The 24864-nt window shown below is 40.8% G+C and overlaps 1 protein-coding gene across 2 annotated transcripts in view; it reads right to left on the minus strand.

Annotated features, from left to right (window-relative positions):
• The window catches only part of SERTAD2 (SERTA domain containing 2), a 111952-nt gene that overhangs the window by 13809 nt on the left and 73279 nt on the right, over window positions 1–24864 (minus strand). The window contains exon 1 of one of the 2 annotated variants that reach the window (XM_061211343.1): window positions 8320–8621. The exons of the other annotated variant lie outside the window; for it this stretch is intronic. The gene's annotated coding sequence lies outside the window, so the exon portion shown is untranslated. Of the gene's footprint in view, window positions 1–8319; window positions 8622–24864 lie in introns of those variants that run through there. 2 annotated transcript variants of the gene reach the window in all.

Below are 24864 nucleotides of genomic sequence, written 5' to 3' on the forward strand. Positions count from 1 at the left end.
TCATTTAGTAGGCAAATTCTGGGAGAGAGTGTTTCAAGTGAATATTTCTTTGGAATAAATTACGGCCTTGTTAATAAACATCTGGAAAGAAACATGGGCTTTTTAGAATGTAACTGTTAAGTACTAGAAAATGTTTCTAATATCCTGTCTTACTGGTTCCTCCGCCAGCTGGGAATTTTAGGTTTTAAACCTAACTCTTAGGAAGCTAGGGACACCAGTCACCTCTTCCAAAGATACTGAGAATGCCAACAATTCTCTTATTTTACCTAACAATTCTGGCTAAAAGCACTGCACACCTAAAGTAAAAGATTGAGCTGAATTATACAGTTTCTAAACTTAAGTTTAACAAAAACATAACATGATACGATGCCTGGAATTTGCTTTAAAATGTTCTAGAAGAAAACGGCCGTGAAGATGAAACAAAACTGACAAAATGTTGATAACTGTTGAAGCCGGGTGATAAGCACAAGGGATGCATTGTACTCTTCTCTTTACTTTTGAGTGTGTTGGGAATTTTCCATAAGAAAAAGGTAAAACACACACACACAAAACACCAATACATATTTTTAAAATTCTACAAATTAAAAAATCAAATAAGCACAATAAACTATTTACACCCTTAGCGAGAACTATTATATTAACTTGATAGGTTATTTTACATAGAAGAAAGCTATAAATGCTCTATGTAAACAAGCACGCCCAGTACAAGTGGAGACTCCTCTGAAGCTTTGAAAGAGCATATCACATCTAACCACAAGGGGGCGCAGCAGAGCAACAGGCACGCCTGAAGTCTGGTTTTTCACTGCAATTTCTAACTAGAGATCTCTCAAAGTATACACATTTCCAAGATTGTTCCCAAATTCAGGTCTCCATAGGACACTGCTAAGCAAGCCAAGAGCCCTGCAAAGACCAAACTAAATTATTTTATACTATGGTTCAGAATCTGGAAATACTACATGTAAAAAAGGTTGTTATCTGTATATAAGTAACACTGATGTTTCAAAAACCATGGTTAAAAAAATCCCTGGAGGACTCCTGAAGTGAGAACAAACACACAACAACAAACATACAACCCGAGTGATAAGATGTGGACTGGGAGAAGCCAGCAGTTCAGAATTTCCAGTGGGGGCGTCCTAAGGTGATCTCCCAACCACACAGAGAGTCTCAAGGTTAGCAGTAGGAATTTTACTAGGATAGAAAAGCCTTCAATAATCCTATTGCTTCTTAATAACAGGAAATTACCTCCACACTGAACAGAAATGGCTTCAGGCAGTTATTTGGGAAAACGTCGTAAAGAATATTGGGGAGGAGCCATTTAATCATAAAATGTAACTCAGGTAACCTTAAAGAGATAATGAAGCAAGTTGATTGTATAACTTGCTGGAATTCTTCCTATTCCAATTACAAGTTGAAGTTCTATGATATTGTATGTTCAATAACAGTGTTCATAAGACACGAACTATTACCACCAATCCTTCCATATGAAACTTGGCAAACATGAACTATTACAATGTTATTTTTATAAATATTACTGTAGTCATTAAAATTATGATGCTATTACCACATTAATTTGGTGTCAGGAACACATCTTTAGCATGCTGAATCTAAAGCCTCGTTATCATTAAGGGAAGGAATTCTTAGATTTTAATTTTTTTCCCTTAAGATGATGTGCCAGTAAAGGCTAGCCAGCCTCACCCCACCCCCATTCCCATGCATAATGAAAATATTTTTTTCTCCAGTACTTATAATTGCTTGGACGGGATTCTGGTGTCAACCCTCCTGAACCATCTTTTCCCCAAAGATACCTTGTTTTTCCCCTCACACTAGAGACCCTTAATAAACAAGGTCGGGGGAAAAAGCTTAGGGTGGAAACAAATGCTTTGCCAAAAGTATGTGGCAGTGTTTTGGTTTTTTGTTGTTGTTGTTTTAAAGAGCGCCTTCAGATACATAAAACAGTCATACTAAAACAGGTAAATATAATTTGCTAGAACAAATCTGTGAAAAATAAAATTGCATCTTAATTAAAACAAAAGATTACCGTCTATGTTTTGTTAGCCAACTAACTTGCCACTGAATAAAACTAACAAAAACTAAGTATGCTACATCGGGAAGTGTTTTTATGAAAGTGTTTCTTACAGGTTATTATTAGTTTTTAATCTTCTTTGTTTTCAAATTGAAAAATCACTTAAAAGAAGACATGCTTTATATTCCTCACAAATACAGAACATATTTCATCTTTTAACTTCCACATGCAATCAAAAGAGGAAAACCAGATAAATATTCTTTATTTACTTATTTACTCACTGAGTAAATCTAAACACTGTACTGTATGGTCTAAATCTGGGTTCCTTAAAAGAAAACGATCACATTTTTACAATAGGACATATGGGTATAAAAATTTAAGGTACATGATAAAAGACATATACTTAGAGATGCGTAAAGGGGAGGAGATAACTATTCTACTATGTAAATATCTGTTTCATATAAGCAACATACATATTCAGAATGTTTACTTCAGTTAATTCTAAGAATTAGGCAGGCTCCTGATAAGGTTTTACAAAGACAATTTAAACTTTATATCATATACTTGAATAATTCACAAAGTAGAAAACGGAAATGAGGATACAAACTATGCTTCAGGGCAATGAATGATACTTAGTAAAGATGGCAGCCATTCATTTTTAAAAATAATTACTTGGGCTTCCCTGGTGGCGCAGTGGTTGAGAATCTGCCTGCTAATGCAGGGGACACGGGTTCGAGCCCTGGTCTGGGAAGATCCCACATGCCGCGGAGCAACTAGGCCCGTGAGCCACAACTACTGAGCCTGTGCGTCTGGAGCCTGTGCTCCGCAACAAGACAGGCCACGATAGTGAGAGGCCCGCGCACCTCGATGAAGAGTGGCCCCCGCTTGCCGCAACTAGAGAAAGCCCTAGCACAGAAACGAAGACCCAACATAGCAATCAATCAATCAATCAATAAAAAATAAATCTTAAAAAAAAAAAAATTACTTTGGGGCTATTTTGAGATAAAAGGTACTTCTTCCCACGGACTTCTGGGTATTGATAATTAATGACCCACAGAACTTTATTTACACAAAGTCATTTAGTCAAATACAATAATATTAATCAGAGCACCACACTGAATGTAATAAATATTTATTTTCTAAGGAAACTACCTGTCAGAACTTCAACTTCTATGATCTTCAAGGACCTTTAAGGAGACCTGCCTCCCACCCACCCCACTGCCACCCCTGAACATCCTGCCTATCTTTAGGGGCTTCAGAAGCAAGAAGGCAGGTGCGACTTGAGGAATCCACGCTTTGAATTTGTTAACCAACTACTTACTGTTAGACAGCTAACAACCAACACCAGGTAAAATCTATTTTATTTTATATTTCCGGCCATAATAAAAATATTTTTAAAAGCAGTCTGTTTAAAAAACTGTTCAGAAAAGACCATCACCAGGTTTGTGACAAGCACAGAGGCAGCGCAAAAATTTCTTCATCAGCTACAGACCACGCACTGTGCTCAAATTCCTCTGCCAGGTGGGTTTTCTACGACAGCAGAGAAGACAGAGAAGTACACACATACATGGAGATTCCCTCCTCAAAAAAGGAAAGAAATCTGAAAAGCAAATCTGTATCGTGTATTATTGTAAAATGGGTAACCACTAAGGGAGGATCAGATTAAAACAGTCACCACCTCGTTATCTCATTGGTGTGGCTAGAATTTTATGCAAACCTGTTCTGGTGCAGAGATGACCTTGGGACTTTCAGATTCCCTGAGTTTAACTCAACACTTCTAAACACCAGGGTGGGGTACTCCAGCAGGCCTGCCTGAAGCCCGGGAGCTGCGGCTGGCGTGGAATGATAAGCAGTCGGCCAGGAGAGCAGAGCAAGGGGCTAAAGGTTGATCTGCAGCAAGTAACGCTTCATTATTTAATTTTCTTACCATGGCATAATCAAGTAATACTTTTTACTTTTGTTCAACAGGTTCACACAGACAGCTAGAAACACGAGTGAGTGAGTGTGTGTGTGTGTGTCCTGAAGAGCCAGAATTCCTTCCCCTTCACTATTCTACATGAAACTCCTTAGAAGCACAAAAATGCCTGGTTTAGCGTCTTGCTTTCAGTTAACCACCTATGAAGGTTTTTAAAGGAAAAAAAGCTTAGAATTAAATAGCAACTCTGCAAAGCTACAGGTTTTTGCAAAGGGACAGAAAGATAGTAATTCAGACATGAATTCGTTTTAAGAGCTGAGGTTTGCTGCTACCTGGAGTTACTAGAGAAACAAAGCTGCCTTTGGGCACCTAAAACTAGTCAGACCTGCTGTAGCAGCTGCACGGTCGGCTCCAGAGCTGTCCTCCACTCTCCTCCCTCCGGCCCCCACCCCGCGCATCCGCATTGCTCACTCCACACGGGGCGGCGCCGAGCGGGCACACTCAGCCCTCCTCTGCCGTCCCTGCTCAGGGGCAGGGCCAGCTCTGGACACACGGCGTGCAAGTGTAAGAGGAGGCCAGACAAGAGAGCAGATGCCGACTCCATTCTGAACTGAAAGCTGCAGTTGGTGCGGAATACAGCTTCTGTGTTCCTAGGTTGCTAAGATAGATACATCAAATTGTGGGGTTTCCTTCAGTGAACCCTGGCAGGGATTCCCAATTAAGTTGAGAGAGGAGGGACGGGAGATCTTGAGAGGAGACGAAGGAGGCTTTCCAGCTTCAGGAGCCCTCAGACCACAAAGACAGCAGAATTTCCTTCCAAAAGGGAGTTTTCATTGTCTGTATGTGGCGCTTGTTTAAATGATAAGCATCTGTTTTGTCCTATTAGGAATCATATGTTTTCAAAGATATTGCGATGTTTTTATTTTGAAATTTTTATTTGTATTTCAAAGAAAATTTTTAGACGGCCAAGCATGTTTTGTCTCATGATCTTCAAGGAAAACAAAAAAAACAAAAAAAACAAGGCGTCTATTTATTACCCAGAATAGGAATGTCGTCTTATTGGCCTGACATATGCCATTCACAGATTCATACAAAGAATGAACTGCCACACAGTGCGCATGGAGAAAGACACCGCTCCACACAATGAGTGACGGGCACTCCAGGGGACAGCGCTGCTCACAGGGTTTCCCAGCATCTGCACGGAGGGCACAAGTTTGCCTTTAACACCAACCGCACTGGCCACTGGAGACAATAATTTCGTTTAAAAGATACGCTAACTTTGGTTAGTTGCTCTTTCCTTCAAGAATACTGAAACTAAATTAAATATCCGCACATTTCTTAAGCAGGAGTCCTAGCTTGGGGGTTTCGGTCAATTGTTTAAGGAATAATTATTAACAGTCAGTAGAAAATATATGATCTGTGCATATGCAGTGGCCACTGCATTTTTAGATGTTCGTGTTCTGCTGGTCAGTGTTGATTAATGGAAAGACCTATGAAAGTAGGTGTTACCCTTATTTCGAGGCCATTTTCACTTAAAACTGGAGCTTGCCCTCTGGTGCCTTGAGCATACACCTGATCTTTGCACTCAGCAATCAGAGACACGTCTCTCTCGTCTCTCTGCCCCCTCTCCCTCTCTCCTTTGGCAAGAAACTACTGCAACTACAGCTATCTCCTATAGGATAGGCCGTAACAGTAAGGATGAAATTTCTATAGCAACAAAATTTTTAAAAATTCTACAAGTGAATTAAAGTTCACACTCCTAAATACCATATTTATCTATACATTTTAAAAATCTCTGTTGTAATATTGACAAAGTCGTCTTGTTTTTCTTTGATATAAACAAAATATAAAATAAAGCTGCATGCTTTTACTAGTGTCCTCTAACAAGGAACCACAGCAAAAGAAACCTCTAAGGGTTTCTGTTGTAACTTTTATCTTTCTTAATAGCTAAAGTGTAAAATATTTTGACCAAGGGCAAACTTTTAGTACAATTTGCTACTGATAATTTGAAGTATGCTTTTATTTTTATTTATTATTTTCTGTCAGTTTAATTTTTGACAGAAAAAAATCTTTATGTATTTGTTTGTCTGTATATATGTATATATCTTCAACCTCCCCTTATATGTTTTTTATCTGCTTTGTGTGTGTGCGCCTTTCTAAGTAGCGTTGTAACTTTTATTCTGTCATTGGAACACTGTTTAAAATAGCATATGCCAAAAGCTATCAGCTGCTACACAAATTTGAGTGAGTTTTAAAATATCAAAATATATACTAACTATCTCATTATTAATAATTCAGTGCATGGCAACTGGGTAAAATTTATATTTCAGCTTCTCAATTAAACAAAAAAGCTTTCAAGGGGACAATTCAGCAAATAGAAGTCTAAAGGTTTTCTAAATCTGAGTTAATATCCCTTTCTAATTTTTTTAAGAGAAACAGGCCAGAGCAGCTGTTACCTAAGAAGCTGTGACACTCGTCTGACAATAAAACTGTTCCCTAGGACACTCGTGTCGTACACTTGGTTGGTATTATAAAATGTGAGTCTCCTCTCCCACCTACTGTAATAACGCAAGGAACAGAGCTGAATGTTTAAAAAAAAGAAAGGTTGTCAAATCCATTTCATAAGATTTCTCACCTGACAGCAACATGGTTAAGCACATTTTAATTAGGGGAGAGGAAAGAAATAAAAATTATTTTAAAGGGTTCCAAACCTGATGAACAACATAGAAACTTTACATTAACATATGATATTTCTAAGTAAATCAATAAAGCTAAAGGAAAATTTCTAACATTTATCTCTCTTTTTGTTGTTTTTCCACGAAGAAATTGCTAAAATGAACAGGAAAGCGGAGATGCATGAACAAGCTCTTCTTGCTCGTGCCAGAAGCTGGGATCTTAGGATGGGTATTTTCATCCTCAGAGCACACCCTACTACACTCAAATCAGAATAGACTGCTATAAAAAGGGGGAGGACTGGGAGGAGCTCTAGGGGTGAGATACGCCTTCTGAGTAGCTGAACAACTATCCCCCCCCATCAGCAAAACAACCGAGAGGCAATCAGGTGGACTGTCCTCCAGGGGTTGAGTGGAGCCAAGAGCCCACTTCACTCTTGTCAGAGACTAGTCCCTAATTATAAAAGGCTACTTTGAACACTTAAGGCCTCAGGGATCCTATTGGCTACTACAACTTCTAGGCTCTTTACACACATTATGGACATTTCTTAACATATATTGGGAAATCAAACAGTATAGTTCATGAACAAAGCTTGAAAACATATACTGTCTTCCTTAAGACCAAATGAGGCTGCCCAACTTGATTACAATTAAAACTGGTATAGTTTGAGGCTGGATGTCTCGCCCTGCTGAATGTCCTTCCCCACTCAGTGCCTGTAAAAACTTACTTTCCACCTCCTGAAACATCCTGAAATTAACCAGCTTGAAAGCAAAAAGTTATTCTAAAACAAATTATATCTAATCTTTTTGAGAAATTTAAGGATAAACACAGAACTCTACTCCTATCTCAATCTATTACTATTACTTTTGCTAAAAGTAAGATAACTCGTGGCCAAGGGGAAAAAAAAACAATTTATGATCTTTCTCTCGATGCAGTGGCCCTCTGACGGCACCCTGTCTTAATGGTACAAAGTCCAGGGCTTGGGACAGCTGGCTCCCCTCAGCCCCCTCCCTTTCAGTCATAGGCGGTCACGACCAAGATGACTTGTAGATTTCTAACTTAAAAACCAATGAGACATCAAGTTTAACATACATACACATTCAAAATCAATTCACTTGGGCACGGGCGAAAAGAGGGTGGAGAGGTATGTTTTTAAGCTAAAACACAGGGAAACTAACAGAAACACACTAAAGCAAGTTGGATGCAAACCCGGCCACAGAACTCAAAAGTGAAGCAGCCTTCGCGCCAGCAATACGAGCCTTAAAAAAAAAAAAGTCTCGCACGTTCACAACAACACAACCGCCACAACACGCACACATATCCCAGCTGTAAAAGCGACAGCTCCAAGCTCCCTCCGCCCCGCCGCTGGGCTCTGGTTAGCTCCCGACCCCCTCCTGACCCCGGTCCGTGACTGCCCGTCCCCTGCCCTTCCCCCAGCAGATCTGCCCGCGAACGCTGGGGGTCCCCGGCGCTGGCCCCGGGGGTCCAAGGGAGCGGGGCCGGGAAGCAGCCGGAGGGAGCGCTCCTCCCGGTACCTGCTCCAGCCCAGGTCCCTCTCGCCGAGGCGCCCGCGACCCTCGCGGCCGCCCGGGCCCCTCCTCCGCCCTCCCGGCTCAGCCGGCCCTGGCGAGGTCCCAACGCCGCCCCCACCCACCGGGAGCCCAGCGCATCCAAGAATCCCCTCCAACCCGGCGCCGGGAGAACTTACCACATGCAGCTCCACCTGGGAACTAACACATCAGGAGGGGTTTCTGCCCACTCCTCAAGCTACTCCCGCTCCATGCGGAATCCCCCGCTCCGGGGGCCCGAGGGTGGCTCCGAGGAGCGGGCTGGAGGCGAGACCGAAGCTAAGACTCCGCCGTCCTCTGCCTGCGCGCTCGGAGCATTATACAATGGTGGAGGAGGAGGAGGCGGCGGCGGCAGGCAGCGGAGGAGGAAGCTGGAGGCGGGCGGAGGGGGCGCCCTGACCGAGCTAGCGGCAGCTAGTGCTCCAGCACTCGCTGTGCAGGAGTGACGTGCGGCCAGCGAGCCTCCCGCGAGCTCCGGGCCCTGGGCTCAGCAGGCCCCGCCCCTCGTCCCGCCCCGCCCCTCGGCCACCAGGCCCCGCCTCTTGCCGGGCCCCGCCCCCTCCCCCGGAGGTCCCGGGAGGCGCGATAAATGCCTAGCGGGGCCCCGGCCGCCCCAGGAGCAGGAAGGGGCAGGCGGAGCACGCGAGACGCCGGGTGGCAGCGCCGCCCACGGCTCCCTTCCCAGCTGGCGCGCCCTTGATTTTCTCTTAAGGGAAGGCTTAAGGAGCAGGGGAGAAGAAAAGAGACACTCCGGCCAGGGGACCACAACTAACCACCAAGAATCCCCTCACACCACTCATGCAAATGACGGAGCCGATAGTGACAAAGGCGGCGGCGAGAGCCGCGCGCGCACAGCCCGCTGAGTCGCGCGACCGCAAATATGACAAGCATCTGAGCTATTCTGCAACTTGGGGCCGGTTAGCCGGGCAGGCAGGGTCCCGGGGGGAAATGGGGGGAGAGAAAATTAGACCCCAAGGCGCGGAGTCCACGCTGCCAGCGGGGCTTTCGAGACAGGCGTTCCGGGAGGGCGGGGGCGGCGCGCCCGCAGCTGAGACCCTCTCCGATGCCCCAGTCTCAGGACGCACGAGTGGCCCGCAGAGACGTCCGAATGACAGGATGGGTGGGGGCTCCAGCTGGAGCTGGGGACAGAAAATTCCCTTTGCGTGCAGTGGCCTCAGCCCAACACTTGAAATGGGTCACCAAGTCAAGAGTACCTTCGGAACAGGACGGAACCGAGTTGCATCCTTCGTGGCAGGCCGCGGCCGTGGTGCAGACCCGGCAGCCGGCCGCCTACCCTGGCAGAGCCCACGCAGGTAGGCAAGCCAGGCTTTGATACGCAGGGGATACCGAGGCGCAGTTTCACATTGATCGCCTTTTCTCTCTCCTTAAGAAAGCTTCTGCCTTGAACTACTTACATTTAGCAGGGAAATTTATACTAGTTGGGAGAGATTGTGTGTATGATGCGAATTTAAAAGCCCTAGGAAAGGAGAGCTCCCCTGGAAAATTAATGATTATTTTAAAAATTACATGCGCGTTCAGTGTAAAGATGTTACAAAAAGTAATTCAGGCACCTTAAAACTTTGGCTGCCACCCCAATCAATATCGTCTCAGATCTCTTTGGAGCTTAATGGTCCACTATACTAGTTATATTTAAGGATAATAAAGCTTTAAGACCTAACATAAAGGTGATTATAAGTCGTTAACATCAAGACAAGTTTAGACCTATTGGAACTGTTCAGTAATGATTTGTTATCAATCAAATCGATGATATTATTGAAATTAAACCTTGGCTAAAATGTTGGTAGACGGAACAATGTTTCTTGTTTTATCTTTCAAGGGAATGAAAAAGGTTTTTACTGGCCCCTCAGTATAATTAAAAGCTTACACAGATTTTTCTTTAAGTATAACCAATGCCAAAAGCTAATTATTTGTGGATATCTTTGGAAAGTTTCATTACAGTGGCATTCCAAATTATACATCGTGGAAGTAGTGCTCAGGGTCCTCAGCAAGTCCTGTTCAGTTTGTGCCTGGGTGGCATAATATTCAAACATTTTGCCATGAAGCCAAGATATTTTTCATTTCTAGAGTTCTGCCTTTCAGAGAGGACACTACCAACAGTTTCCTAACAACCCACTCACTTATACTTTCAGCGCTCAGTTTAAGGAGAAGCCATTGAAATAGAAGCTGCAGTAATCTCCTCCTGTGATATCTCTGTAGCAGAGGCCAGAGGCTCTGTTGAATTTAAAATAAATTGAAACTGTTATTCATGAATTGAAGTGAGCAGCAAGTTAGACTTGCACAATTTTTGTGACGCTTGGATATTTTCTAGCAAATGAATTACCAAAAGAACTAAGATCAAAGTGACAATTTTTAAGTCTTCAGAGTGGAAGCTTGATTCTGCTAAAGTACGTATTCTGTGTGTGCTCAGTAAAGGTTTGAGTTCTTAGGAAAGCAATCGAAGTTCTGGGGGAAAATGGTTTTCACCTTTCCACACTTTTGAAGGTAAATGTCTTATCAGTGCACATGTTATATATAGTCCCACTTCCCCCACTTCTAGATTCTGGCATCTTGTACCAAGAAGTCAAAGGACGAAGTGGCAGCTTCAACAGCTGCTGATGTAGTCCCACACCAGGTGGTTCATGGCCCCCTCCCCTGGGGCCAAGTCCCCCACAGGCCAGCTGAGCAATTTCTGCCTGGTCCTGGGAATCCAACACCATGAAGCTAAGGAAAGGCCCTCCTTGAGCTTTTGAAGTCAACTCCCTTCAGTATGCATGATTTAAAAAAAAAAAAAGTATGTGTATATATATATAGATATATACACACACATATATATACATACATATATATACACACACACACACATACATATAGTTTATTCCTAGCAAATGAACAAGAAGTGCTTAGTGAACACATAAGTGTGGTTTTCACACTTTCACTCTCTGGAACATTTAAAAGTCCATTTAAAATAATCCTACCCTCAGGATTTAGAGTTTAGAGCTTCTCCCTCTCACTTTCACATACAAGAAATTAGGCCAGTCATCCACATTTAACTATCAGGAACATATCTGTTTAGGGAGAAAAGAAATATTGCTTTTGTAAGTATAGAACTGTGATGGTAATTTTTTAAAATACTCATGAGTTTAATTTCAGAGAGGTACTTCTCAACATTGCTTTGTAGTTCTGGGTACTAGTTTGCACTTCACTGCTTCTCTTGAAAGTTTCTGTGCCCTCACATCTTGCAAACAACCAGACTACTGCACTAACTGAAGGCCACTTTTAGCACTTAATTAGCATGCACCAAAGAATTGACACAAGGACAAGCTGCCTACATAAACTGAGAAAGACTTTACGACAGTTTTCAAGCTCATTCTTTCTCCTTTATTACATTTTACCTTTCAAGTTCCACATGAAATACTGGTAATAATCATCCATCTATATACCTTGGAAATATTGGTCTTATGCCCCTACCCCCTCAATAAACGTTTCAGTTATTAAACACATTATATACAGCCAGCTGGGCTAAATAATCTTTTCATGGAAAATACAGAGATCCTAACTGAATGTGGACTTCCCATTCACTGATCACTGAAATCTATTAATAAATCTTCAAAATAAAGTCTGGAAGTCCCACATCACCTAACTGATTATCAAAGAGTTGATACAGGATACGATGATTTGTTAAACTAAACACTCTCACAAAGATGGCACGGACAGGTTCAGTACTTTTCAGCCACTAGCAAGTTAAAACTTCACGGTACCAAAGGAGCCAGTTAACTTCTCTACTACTGCAAATTCTTCTCCATCTCTTCGCCCTACTTGTGTCAGGTTTTTTCCTGCCTCTCCCTGAAGTCACGCTTCACAGGAAGAGAGCTTCAACTCCGGTGAAGGGCTGCTCTTGCAAAGCTTCCCTCATTGTTATTGGACTGCTTTGCAATGACTGCCCCTTATGTTCTGGGAGAGGGTCATTTTTCTGTTAGCAATACACGCCTTTTTCTCTCTTAAAAATCTGATAGTATTTAAATCCTAATTTGGAACAAAATCTTAATGATAATATTGGAAGAAAATGCTCTTAAAACCATTTTCTTTTTTCTGGCATTTTTGATTAGTCCCTTCTAACCATTTCTAGAGGAGATGGCATCTGCTGAGCATGAGCTTCCTCCCTACTTCATTTGCCACTATTTTCCGGTAAAATCCTCAGATAAATGGTGAGGTCCACTTCAGAGCGGCCCTCCTTAGAGACTCCAGCTCTTGCTTTCATCCCCTCTCAGCTGGAAAGCGAAGGCCTTGCCTGGTGACAACTCCAGTGCTCCCTTCCTGCCAGATGCCATTCCGCCAAGACTTGGTGGGTGCTTCTCAGAAACCTCTCTCCTTGTCCCCAGTTCCCCACACGGCACTACTCTCCTGGTGGCCTCTGCAGGTTGACCCTGTACTTCCTGTCTATAAACCATTCTCCCTTCTTGAGCAGTTCACACTCTTCTCAAGGTACTCAGCACTCCGGGCTTCCCTAGAAAACTTCAATGAATGTTAGAAATCATGCAGCCTCCAGACCATCCTTGTCCCTGGGAACCAGCTTGGTGAGAGGAAGAGTCCTGGAGTAGGAGTTTGAAGATCTTGTACAAATAAATCTCTTAGCTATGATTAATCATTGACTTTTTAGTTTCTTAATCTGCTATGTCACAGATTTAGGATAAGCACTGCTTCCGGTGAAAAGAACACAGGTGGTTGGTCAGAAGATCTCGGGTCTAGTTCCTCAGCAGGTCAGCAGTGAAGCTGAATCAGGGCCTTGACATCATGGGGCCTGCATCCACACCCCACAAAATGAGGCACTAGGGCTCAAGGGTTTCTGTAGCCCCTTCCCAGAACTAAGAGTCTATGAAAAGGTGACTACAATGGGGACTGCCTTCACGGAGGAGTTTAGAAGAATATAAAACCAACTTCACATCCTATTTTCTGTGATATACATTCTCATATCTATTGCAGAAACGATCTAAGATTGTGTACCTTTAAATCACCTGTGAGTAAAGAGGTCATTTAAGAGAAGTATGGTGATTTCGGGAATGTAAATAACGTATTTAAACCACTTTTTGAAGTCTCAGCTATAGAAATTCTACTTTGAGGAGTTAAAAAAAGTCAAAGCTTTAATGTGTATAGATGCCCAGGAAATACCTCTAAGATCAGGCTATGAAGTATCATTAAAAATAAACATGTGGACAGAGAACACAGTTTAAATGGAAACAGCACATACAACAAAAAATGAATCAGCTCTTTGCCACTGTGAATTTGTATTGGTTTTCGGAGGAGACGTTAACACTTAGGTAAGACTTTATCTTTTCTTTTAGTCACCAACGCAGAACTGTTCTTTAAAGGCTTGTTGCCAGAATAAACAAGACTTTTTCAAAATTATCCAACTGTCCAATAATACTTGCTTTAAATTGAAAAATACGTATTTTTAAATTAAAAAATTTCTATATTTAAAATTTCAGAAATGCAGAGTGAAAGTCAAGTAGGAAGAAACTAAGGCAAACATCTCAGATAAACACCAATGCTGTATTAGATACACTTGTGTAACTAGTCAATTGTTTTCCTAAACATGCTCTAAATATTGAACAAAAGATTTTATCTTGCTGAGTAATATTTGTTTCAAAACTGCTTTCTTAGAGAAGTCTTGTTTGAGGTATACGAAACTCCTTAAATGGGCAATTATCAGAGAAACTGGCTTTTAAGGAGAAAATAATAGTGTGAATGAGCTATATGTAACTTCCCTTTTTAAAAACAGAAGTTGAATCTGTAATACCAAATTTAGAAAGGAGAGTGGATGGCAGCAAATACCACGAGAATATCATCTATAGCATAGACGCCCACTGCCGTTCTGTTCTGTTACAAATAAATGTACACTCTACAAACTCGAGTTTGCTCAAACAATGCATGTATTTAATTGTCCCTAAAGATGATTCTTTTCAAAGAAAACATACATATGAGTCACATCAAATTTAAAAGACTCATTTAAAAAGTGCCAGATTCCCTGACTTTGACTACAGTGATTCATTTGGCCTCATTACACAGAGGGCAGCACAGTGCATACTGGGACGGCTGATAAATAGCTTTTGTGGGAGTAGTATTGGTAATTTCAACACCATTTATATTTCCTTTTACTTTCCTTTAAGATATCAAAGCCCAAATTATAAAGGTTGAAAAGAATTTTAATGAATCATTCATTTTTAATCAATCCTGATTTGTTATCACTTTAGAACTGTTAGACAACATGCTCTTAGTTTTAGTGATGAAAAAAAATAACAGCTATAAAGATAAAGACTCCAGAATTACTATTTTCACATTATAGCCAAAAATGAAAAGTGAGAAAATAGAAACCTTTCCAAAAGTTCACCAGATGAAAAGAACAGAATTAATGGGGAGATACACCATTTAGGGACAAGAATACTTAATACTATATAAATATCAATTCTCCCCAAAACTCATCAATAAATTAAATATGATTCCAACTTAAATCCCAATGCTCCCCTCCCCCCACCCATGGAACTTTAAAAGCAAATCCAGAAATCATCTGGAATAGCAAAGGGCAAAAGATAGCTGTAGTAAGTTTAAAGAACAAGATGGGGGATGTGTCTCTTTTTATATAATTAAAACAGAGTGGTGCTGGCAAGGGATATATAGATCAGTAGAATAGAATCGAGTGTGCAGAAACAGACCCACACATATATGGAAGCATAAAATATGACAGAGGTGAGGTTACAGATCAGTGGGAAAGAATAGGCTATTCAATAAATGACTAAAGGTCACCCAGTTACCTGCATGGAAAAATAAAATTAAATGAGGTACCTGACATTTTTAGAAAAAATACATTTCAAGAGGACTAACATCTAAATATGTGAAACAAAACATTAAAACTTTTAGGAGAGAATATAGGAAAATATGTTTATAGGCTCAGGATAAGGAATGTGTGATTACTGTCTGTCTCCTAAGATTCATTCTCTACTTGCCTCTGCTTTGCCCCATACCTTGAAATGTTGACCCCTATGGACTAAGCTTCTTTGCCAACTAGCTTCCAGCTGGATTCTTCAACAAGAAGGCACCAGAAAGAGACCAGTGGGTCAGAGGGGAGAGAGGCTGAGGTATTTCTTCCCTGCTCCTTCCTGCTTTGGGCCCCTGTTATGGCATCACCCATCTCTCCAAGACCACAGCTTCTGCAGGCAGCCCCTTGTCCAGGGTGCCAACTCTCACAGATTCTAGCAACACCATTTCCTCCCCTTTCCCCTTTAGACCTAAAGATAATAACAGCTTCCTACAGTTCTTGGTCTTCCATGCCTCAACTTTTGTCTCTCTGTCAAAAGTCCTTTTTCATTAAAGTCTCTTTAGTTGAATCACTTGAGTGGAATACTGTTTCCTGCCGAGACTTTGATTATTAAGAAACAAGACAGCCAATGCACAAACTATAAAGAAAAAGACCAATAACTTTGATTATATTAAAAATTAAACATCTATTAAACAAAATATACTATAAACAAGATAAAGGCAAGCTAAAGACTGTTGAGTGATATATGTGATTCATATAATCAACAAAAGATTAATATTCAGAATTAATAAAGCACTGAATCAATTTTTAAAAAGTCATATAAACCCAATAGAAAAATGGGTAAAAGAGGAAGCTCAAATATCCAACAAATACGTGAAAAGATATTCAATCTCATCAGCAATAAGAAAAATGCAAATTATAAAAGGTTAGTTCGCAGCTATCAGATTGACCATTTTGGAGATAATGTGGCATTATCTAGTGGAGTTGGAGATGCACACACCCTGCCCACATACATGCAGTCTTTCTCAGTTAGGGTTCCATGAGAAAATAAGCCCTACAGAAAAGAATTCAAGTGACTATTTCCTCAGATCTCCCAAGGGTGGTATAAAGGTAAGAACCAGTGGTGTGCTGGTAAATGTTTAACAACTGGCTGGTGTGTGGGTGGGGAATGGGGAAAGAAGGAAAGAAGCCCTTATTTGTAGAATTTGCTGATTTCTGTGGTGTAAATAACCCACCGTGGCTGATTTCAAGCCTCCCAACTGAACTGAAGAATTAGAAAGACTGGCGTAATCGCTCGCTCTTAGGAGCAGGTATCAGTCTCCAGCTCCAGCCCAGCACATGAACCATTCTAGACTTAGAGGACAGAAGATAAATCATTACATACAATAGATGCCTTAGGGTACTGGGGTTTAATTCTCTGGAAGAATTCTGGATGAGAAGGGCTAAATCTAGAATCTAGAGAAACTCTTGTTTTTATTCCCCATGGAGACATAGAAGAATGTTTATTGTAGCTTTGCTTGTAATAGCTAAAAATCAGAAACAACCTTAATGTTCATTAAGATGAGAATAAATTGATATACTTGAAAACTATGGTGGATAAGAAGTACTAAAGATACCAAATATCAACATGGTTAAATCTCAAAAACATAATGCTGAGTAAAATAAAGCAAGCTGTAAACTACGTACAGTGTAATATCATTTATATAAAATATTTTAATACATGCAAAACAATGCTATATATTGTTTACCAATACAGACGTATGCAATTATAGAATAAAAACATTACAGACAAAAAACATTCAGGAAAGTGGTTGACTTTTGTAAATGGAGGAGAATACTGGAATCAGGGAGAGACACTATAAAGTTTAATTTCTTTTTAAAAACATGTAAAGCAAACAAATATGTTGCAATAAACAATTTAAATTTATTGTTTTAGATTTCATCACATTAAAAAAATACATTTTTTCCCTTTCTTCCATATGGTTCCCATAAAGTAGAACTTCGTAAGGTTTTTTCCCACAATTTCTAATATCTATTAATAAAGCACTGGGTAATATTTATATTTCATGCATTTATTTATCCCCCATTATTTCGGTAATAACTTAATTCCTTTTACTCATTTGATATATTGTCCGTCTTCTCTGTCTCTTAATAATAGACTGCAAAATTCAATGACGATGCTAACGTAACCTAAAGTTTTTAATAGGAAGCCCAGCTGACAAGGCAGGTATAAGAGAATAATTGGTTTAAAGCCAGTATTTGGGGTATATTTCTCACCTGCCAGGCTAACTTCTGTCATACTAGAAAGGATAAAACCTTCCTTACAGAATATGTAAGGCTTCCTGTTACTTCCTTAATATACCAAATAATGCATTTAGCACTAAAAAGTGAAATCTTGTTTCCTTTTGTTTTAAAAAACAATGGAAACACACTTTCCCCGTGAACTATCTTTCACTTGGTGTTCAGGTGACCACTTACTGCTACACGAAATGCATTCTGCTTCTCTCTTATTTGTGTCCCTCGATACGGGGTTATAGGAATAAAGCCCACACACTCGCTTGACCTTCGGCAATGTGATGCTGTCTCAGTGCATGGGTACTGTGACTTTTTTTCAGAGATTGTCTTGAAATAAGCCTATGTTTTAAATACACACTTTTCTGCTTGCTAGCAGGCATTCTGAAGCTAGGTGGTTCTAAATAAAGAACTCTAGTCAACAACAGGAAATAACTCCCACAGAAAAAAGGGGCAGAATACAAACTCTCACCAACTCTTGTACACAGTTCACAACGGCCTTTTGTTCCATGCACATTAAGCCTGAAATCTTTACTTTTCAGAGCATGTTTGGGCCTTTGCAGAGCAATTAAACTTTCCTTTTCCTTTCGCTGGTGTCCTTGCCTTCTTCTCTCCGAGAAAGTTAACCTTACAACTGACTTCTTACTATGAGGTAGCAGATCAGAAAATGGAACAGTTTCTATTCTGAAACTTAACATTTTTTTCTTAATGGAGCTTCTCAAGGGGAAAAAAAAAATCAACTCTCAGTGTAAAACTCACTTTTCCTTCTAATACATAGAATACCACGTAAACACACATATATATGTCCCAAAGGAATATGTTCATCTGCAGTGTATGTTTCTAAATCTATCAACAAAGACATAATCATATCAACCCATAAATCTAGTGATGGGTTATCAACACTTTGCTAGTGACATTTCAGCAAATCAGTGCATCTAGAAGATACATTTATATTCTATTCAAAGGCTCCCATCTTGAATCTTTAGTGAAAAAGAGGGAGAAAAATCTAGGTCCCAAGCCAACCAAATAGAAAGACATCTGAAGGATGGTTTTTAAAGTCTCAGTGACTCCTACTGGGACAGAATGGTGGCATTCAACTATAGTACAGCATAGGTACTCCAGACAAGAAAATGGGGCTGAGTAAAACAGCTTAAATATGACTGCAGACTGGTATTTCTTCCTCTCCTATACACTCAGCCTTGCCCTCTCTACTGGCTCCTTCCTGCAGTCAATAAGTTACAGACTCAGTGTTCTCTCTCTTCACTTATAAAACAAGAAACAATCCTCTCCTGCTTCAATGTTGCAGGAATGTTGGTGGCTACTTCTGTCTTTACCCTTCACAGCTTTAGTCCCACCTACTTCCTCTGGCTTCTGCAGAAAAACTATATTGATCACCCCCAGAAAAGAGCACCAGTGCCCCCTAAGTGCCAAGCCAATGGACATTTCTGAGTTCCTCTTATGACTGAGCCTCTCTCTATACAGCATTTGACATTAATGACCACCTCCAACCATTTCTTTCAGAAACTCTGGCTGAACTATAGTCAGTCTCCTGGTTCCTATCTCTCTGTCCACTTGCAGTTTCCTTGGCTGGCTCCGCTTCCTCTGACCACCCTATAAACCTACAGTTCTGCACTTAAAAAAAAAAATCACCCCCTATTGCAGTTTGGGACCAGAGAAGATTACAAAGGTGAGTGGGGAATGGGGATGGTTAGTTAGGATATCAGAATCTTCAGGAAAATTTGGAGACATGGGTGTTTTGAAAAAATTTTACCAGTTGATAATCACTATCTAAATGTTTGTATTCCCTATGGTTTTGTTTTGCTCCCTCTTCTCTTCTTCTCATCCTATAAATTCTCCTTGGGCAACCTCACCCACTCTCAGGGGATCTGTATGCTAAAGATTCATAAATCAATAATCACATTCCAGACCTTTCTCTTTGAGGTTCATATCTGACCTTTATATATATGAGAGACCATACATATTATCATTTGTCAGGGTCATTCCTAGTTTATGCTTGTCCTGGCATAATTAGTAATAACAACCTGCTTCAATCTCAAAATGGTCCTGGGTTGAACAATAAAAGTATATAATTAGCCTATTTCTATCCCCTTGCCTATTAGACTTCTCCACTGGGTATCATAAAGGCATCTCCAACTCACAGCACATCTAAAATTGTCCTAATTTTATCCTCCTTAAATCTGCTCCTCCTCCTGAATGCTTAAATATGGTTAAGGTACCAACAAGGTACCCCTGATGTCTAAGTTGGAAATTTAAGATTCAAAGTATCTTCTCTCATATTTAACGAGACATAAAGTCCTGTCAATTTTCTCTCTTAAATATTTTTCAAATATGTCCCCTTTTCTCCATTTTTACCACCACTGCCCTAGTCAAGGCCCTAACATCTTTCACTTTGATTATTGCAACAATCCATCTCCCGACTTTCAGTCCTAGATATTCTCCTCTAATCCATCTACACCACCTACTGTGTGACAGGTAGCAATGCTAGGTACAAGAAATACAAAATGAACAAGAGATGCTCCCACTGAGTTCACAGGGTAGACTAACTCATCATTGTGACACAGTGGGTTACGTGGCAATAGAGACATGTGCAGGGTGACAACAGACACACACAAGTGGCCACAGAGCCTGGCCAGTGTGAAAACAGGGAGGTAGTGATGGATTTTAGGGTAAATGGGAGTGAGTCAAGGTCATTAAAGGCAGATGGAGCTGCAGAGATGGGGAGGTGAGAAAAAGCAGAGGATGTGGGTGCGGATCTGAAGCGTAAATCGCAAGCAGGGAATAACAATAAAGAGGCCCAGAGAGTCTGACTGGGCACGTCTAGGAAGGCCTTGGATACCACATTAAAGGGTCTGGTCTTTATGTTCTGAAGGTGGTGAGGAGTCATTAAAAGATTTTCCGGAGACTTCCCTGGGGGTCCAGTGGTTAAGACTCCGTGCTTCCACTGCAGGGGGCACGGGTTTGATCCCTTGTCGGGGACTAAGATCCCACATGCCACATGGTGCAGCCGAAAAAAAAAAAAAAGACTTCCCATGGGGGAGAGGCACAATATGATTTTTATTTTAGGACGTTAATTCCACATCTATTCCTGAACTTGACAGAATGATCCTAAAATTTATTAATTTATTAATAACCAACAAATGAAAAAATAAAATAAATTTTAAAGAAGGTATTAAAAAGCTGAAATAATTAACAGAGTTGGGTTCTGGCAAAAGAAAAATATAAATGCATCTACATTGAAAAACTTGAAACAGACCTTAGTATAAAGATTTAGTATATTCTAAAGATAGCGTTGTTAGTGCAATAGTTTACGATTTAAGGGGAAAAATGGATGTTAGATTCTTGTATTGTGTGACAATATGAAAAAACACAAGAGATTAACTAAATAATAAAATATATTTTTTAAAATGTAAGAGAACTAAAAAAATTACAGATGAATAATTGATCTTAGAAGGAGACAAGATTTTTCCAAACACAAAGCAAAAAAAGAACTATAAAATTAAAATGGATTAAAAAACTATACATCAAGAAACACCATAAGCAAAATTAAAGGAAAAATGACAAACTTGGAAAAATATCTGCAAACCAGATAACAAAGACTTAGTAACCTAACCTAACCTAATTTTATGAATCAATTAGAAAAACACCAATACTACAATAGGAAACACCAAAATTAAATTAGCAAAACGGGCAAAGGACAAAAGCTGATAATCACCAAAGGAAGACATGCATGAAAAAACAAAGACAAATGCACCTAGTCAAAGCAGTACAAATTAGAAATATAACTGCTACACACCAAGCTGGCTACAGGTGTGTTAAAACTGATAACAATGTGAGGGCACAGTGGACAGGCTCGGTCATAGCCACTGATGGGAGTGTCAATGAATTCAACCTTGGGAAGGCAGGGTTTGGACATCTGTATCAAGAACCTTTTAAAATGTCCATATCTTGTACTGTGGTCATTTCATTTCTAGGAATTTACCCCATAGAACTAATCAGAGCTGTGTATAAAGAATATATTCATTCAACAAATATTTATTGAATGCCCACTGTGTCCTAGGTTCTAGGAGTTGGGAATGTGGCAGCAAACGAAACACACCAAAATCCCTGTTCTCACGGCTCTTACATTCCAGTGAGGGGAAAGAGAGAAAATAAGATAAATTAGTAAATTATATGGCGTATTAGAAATTAGGTGCTCTAGGGAAAAGTAAAACAGGGAAGAAGGATGGGGAATGTGTGCTTGGGTGTATATGTGTGGGGTGGGGGCAATTCTGAAGAAGTGGTTTAGAAAAGCCTCGCAGAGAGGATGACATTTGAGTAAAGATCTGAAGGAGGTGAAGACTCAAGCCAAGCACAGTTTTCCTGGCAGAGGGAACAGAAAATGCGAGCAGGGCTGGAGTCGGGCATGTGCCTAAGGGTTCAAAGACATCAAGACAGAGGGGAGGAGTGGGGGGGGGAAGTGGGAGGAGAGAAGGTACAGGGAGGAGGGGCAGGGTGTAGAGGGCCTTATACGCCAATGCAATGACTTTGACTTTGACCTTAAGTCAGATGGGAAGCTATTACTGCGGTACTCTTGGCCCCTAACCGTGCATCTCAAGATAGTGGCCAGTGATCCTTTTAAAACAAAAGTCAGGTCACGTCACTCCTCTCTTAAAACCCTCCGGTGGTGGTGACTACGTTGTAATGATTGACTTGTTTAGTGTTGCTTTGAGTTTTTAATCTCTTCAAGTGTGCCCAAAACTCTAATATTTGAAAATGTGCTACTAACACTACACGACAGAGAATCACCGTCTGGGTCAGTGTAATGGTTAAGAGCCTGAGCTTTACAGTTAAGGCAGATCTTCCACTTATGAGCTTTTCACTTGTGAACCTTGGGCATGTTTCTCAATCTCTGATTCTTAACTGTAAAAAAGGGGAAATATTACCCACTCCACAGTGTTATAAAGATTAAGAAAATGCTTTTTTTTCCAAAGTGAAGGGTGCCCACTGGTGGCACATGAGGTGATTTCAAAAGGTATCCATACGAAGAGAACTGGCACTAAAGGATCATCTTTGGAGGGGGGAGGCACCAGCTAGATGAGAGGTAAGTGATGTTTGAGGGATGTGAAAGTTTCCCAGGAGGAGGAGAACAGGAGAGCATTTTGAGACAGTACTCGAGGTTTCCTGCCATCTGGCCTCCCTTGATGGGTGATGCAGTTCCAGCTAATTGGGTAGAAGGGGAAAGTCTGCTGGGAGCCCTGGGAAAGGGTTTTTCCTCTCTGATTAAAAAATGAGGGACACATGAGCATGCAGGAAGAGCTCTTTCTCTCCCTCACGGCTGTGTGAGGATGTGGTCCCTGGAGCTATGGTAGCTATCCTGTGTGCATGTTAGAAGGGTAAGGACTGAGGGTGATGGGGTAGAAGTCAAGGTGGAGCCTGGGTCCTCGAGGACATCACTGAGCCAATGAGAACAACTGGCTCTAGGGCTACTCACCTCCAGACTTCCGAGGGAAACAACAGATGGCCTTGTGAGTCTGTTGGTAACCACAGGTGAGGTCCGAGGACACAGGCCACTCAATCACCAAGGGAATGGTTTAACCCCACATCCGTAGACCCCGCCCAGCTCTGCTAAAACAGTATCTTTGTGGGAGGGCTTAAGAATCTGTATTTTATACTTCCCAGTTGTACTGGTTTCCCATTGCTGCTATTTCCTATTACCATAAACTTAGTGGCTTAAAATGACTCAAATTTATTCTCTTACAGTTCTGGAGGTTCAGAAGTCTAAAATTGCAGTGCTGACAGCGCTGCATTCCTTCTGGAGGCTTCAAGGCAGAATCTGTTTTCCTGTCTTTTCCAGCTTCTAGAGGCTACCTGCACCCCTTGGTTTGTGGCCTCTTCTTCCATCTTCAAAATATACCATTCCAACCTCTGCTTCTGTCGTCCCATCTCCTTCTTCTGCCTTTGACCTTCTTGCCTCCGTCTAATAAGGACCCTTATAATTATATGGAGCGCAGCCAAATAATCCAGGATAACCTGGACAACAAGGATCTCAAGATCCTTAATTTAGAAACATTTGCAAAGTCTCTTTTACCACGTAAAGTAACATAGGTGGGGAAGGAGGGCACTATTCTGACCACCACATCAGTTGACTACAGGGCCATTAAAAATCATAAATTTAAGCCACTATTTGTTGACCTGCATGTGAAAGCATCTAAATAAATCACTTACTGGTCATAAAAACTTGAGCCAGTGGTTCTGAATGGGAGCAGAGGTGGTGGAAGGGTGTGGAAGATAGGGAAAAGGGTTGGGGAAAGCTATGCATGTTAGAATTATTTGGGATCTTTTTCCAAAATATAACCTGGGTCCTGCCCAGACCTATGGAAATGGGATATCCAGGTAAAGGGAACATGCAAGTCTGGGTGAACGAGCCTCCCTAGGACATTCAGCTACAACCCCCGGCTAAAATAACCTCCAACTATGCCGCAGTTTTCTCATCTGTAAAATATTAAAAAATATATATATATACACACACACACACACATCCTGCCTATCTCTCATGATCATGTTGAAAGGATGTTGAAGAATTTTTTTTTTTTTTTTGGCCGCGTGGCATGTGGGATCTTAGTTCCCCCGACCAGGGATCGAACCCGTGCGCCCCCTGCAGTGCGGAGTCTTAACCACTGGACCACCAGGGAAGTCCCTTGAAGAATTTTATAATTGGTAACGAGCTAGATAAGTACCACTGGTGATTATTAGAAGAAACTGATGCAGACTGTAAATGGTGGTGTTGGGCAAAACAATTCATTCAGAGAGACTCCAGTTACTCAGAACCAACAAAGCAAGCAGAAATAAATCCTTGAGAAAAAAAAGAAGAAATCACAAAATCCATGCACCAACCTCATGCATTATCATGTACTTCCTGAGTGTCTATTTAATCTTAAAGATGATTTTATTTATTTGTTCCCCCAAACCATAGACTGTAAATGGGAATTAGAGGGGAGAATGGATTTAAAAAGAAGCAAATTGATATTAGCACAAAAAAAAAAAGAAAAAGAAAAAGAAAAAGGCAGCTAACAATTAGAAATCAGGGTTGGGGGGATTAAAAAATGTTGATACAAAAGCTCAAAAAATTTAGTGTGGGAGATCATTTAGAGGCAAATAGCACTATGCCCCTCACTAGCCCTGCCCTAAAGGGCTCTGTATTCCAACAGAATACCTAAGCAATCTAAATGATCCTGAATCATGAAGAAAAGGTACCATTATGCTCAATGTTTTCTGTGGGAAAAATGTAATAATAAAACAGCAGTATAGGGAAATGATACAGGGAAAGATTTTTATTGAACAAGCTTACATTAAACAAATTTGGGTACTTAAAGAGAAACTTCAAACATCTGTATAAAAAATGTACATGTATAGAATGCCTGTATGCTATATAAAAATATGCCACTGCATAAACCATAGCTGCTGTAAATCTAAACATAAGCTCTGCTGATGTGAAGGAAGTCCTCACACAGCAAAAGAGCTCAATAAATCTGTGTTGTCTGAGAGACTAAAATAGACGTTGTCACCTGCCTGGATGAAGGAT

Source organism: Eubalaena glacialis, chromosome 14 (assembly GCF_028564815.1).
Source record: "Eubalaena glacialis isolate mEubGla1 chromosome 14, mEubGla1.1.hap2.+ XY, whole genome shotgun sequence".
Taxonomy (NCBI): Eukaryota; Metazoa; Chordata; class Mammalia; order Artiodactyla; family Balaenidae; genus Eubalaena; species Eubalaena glacialis.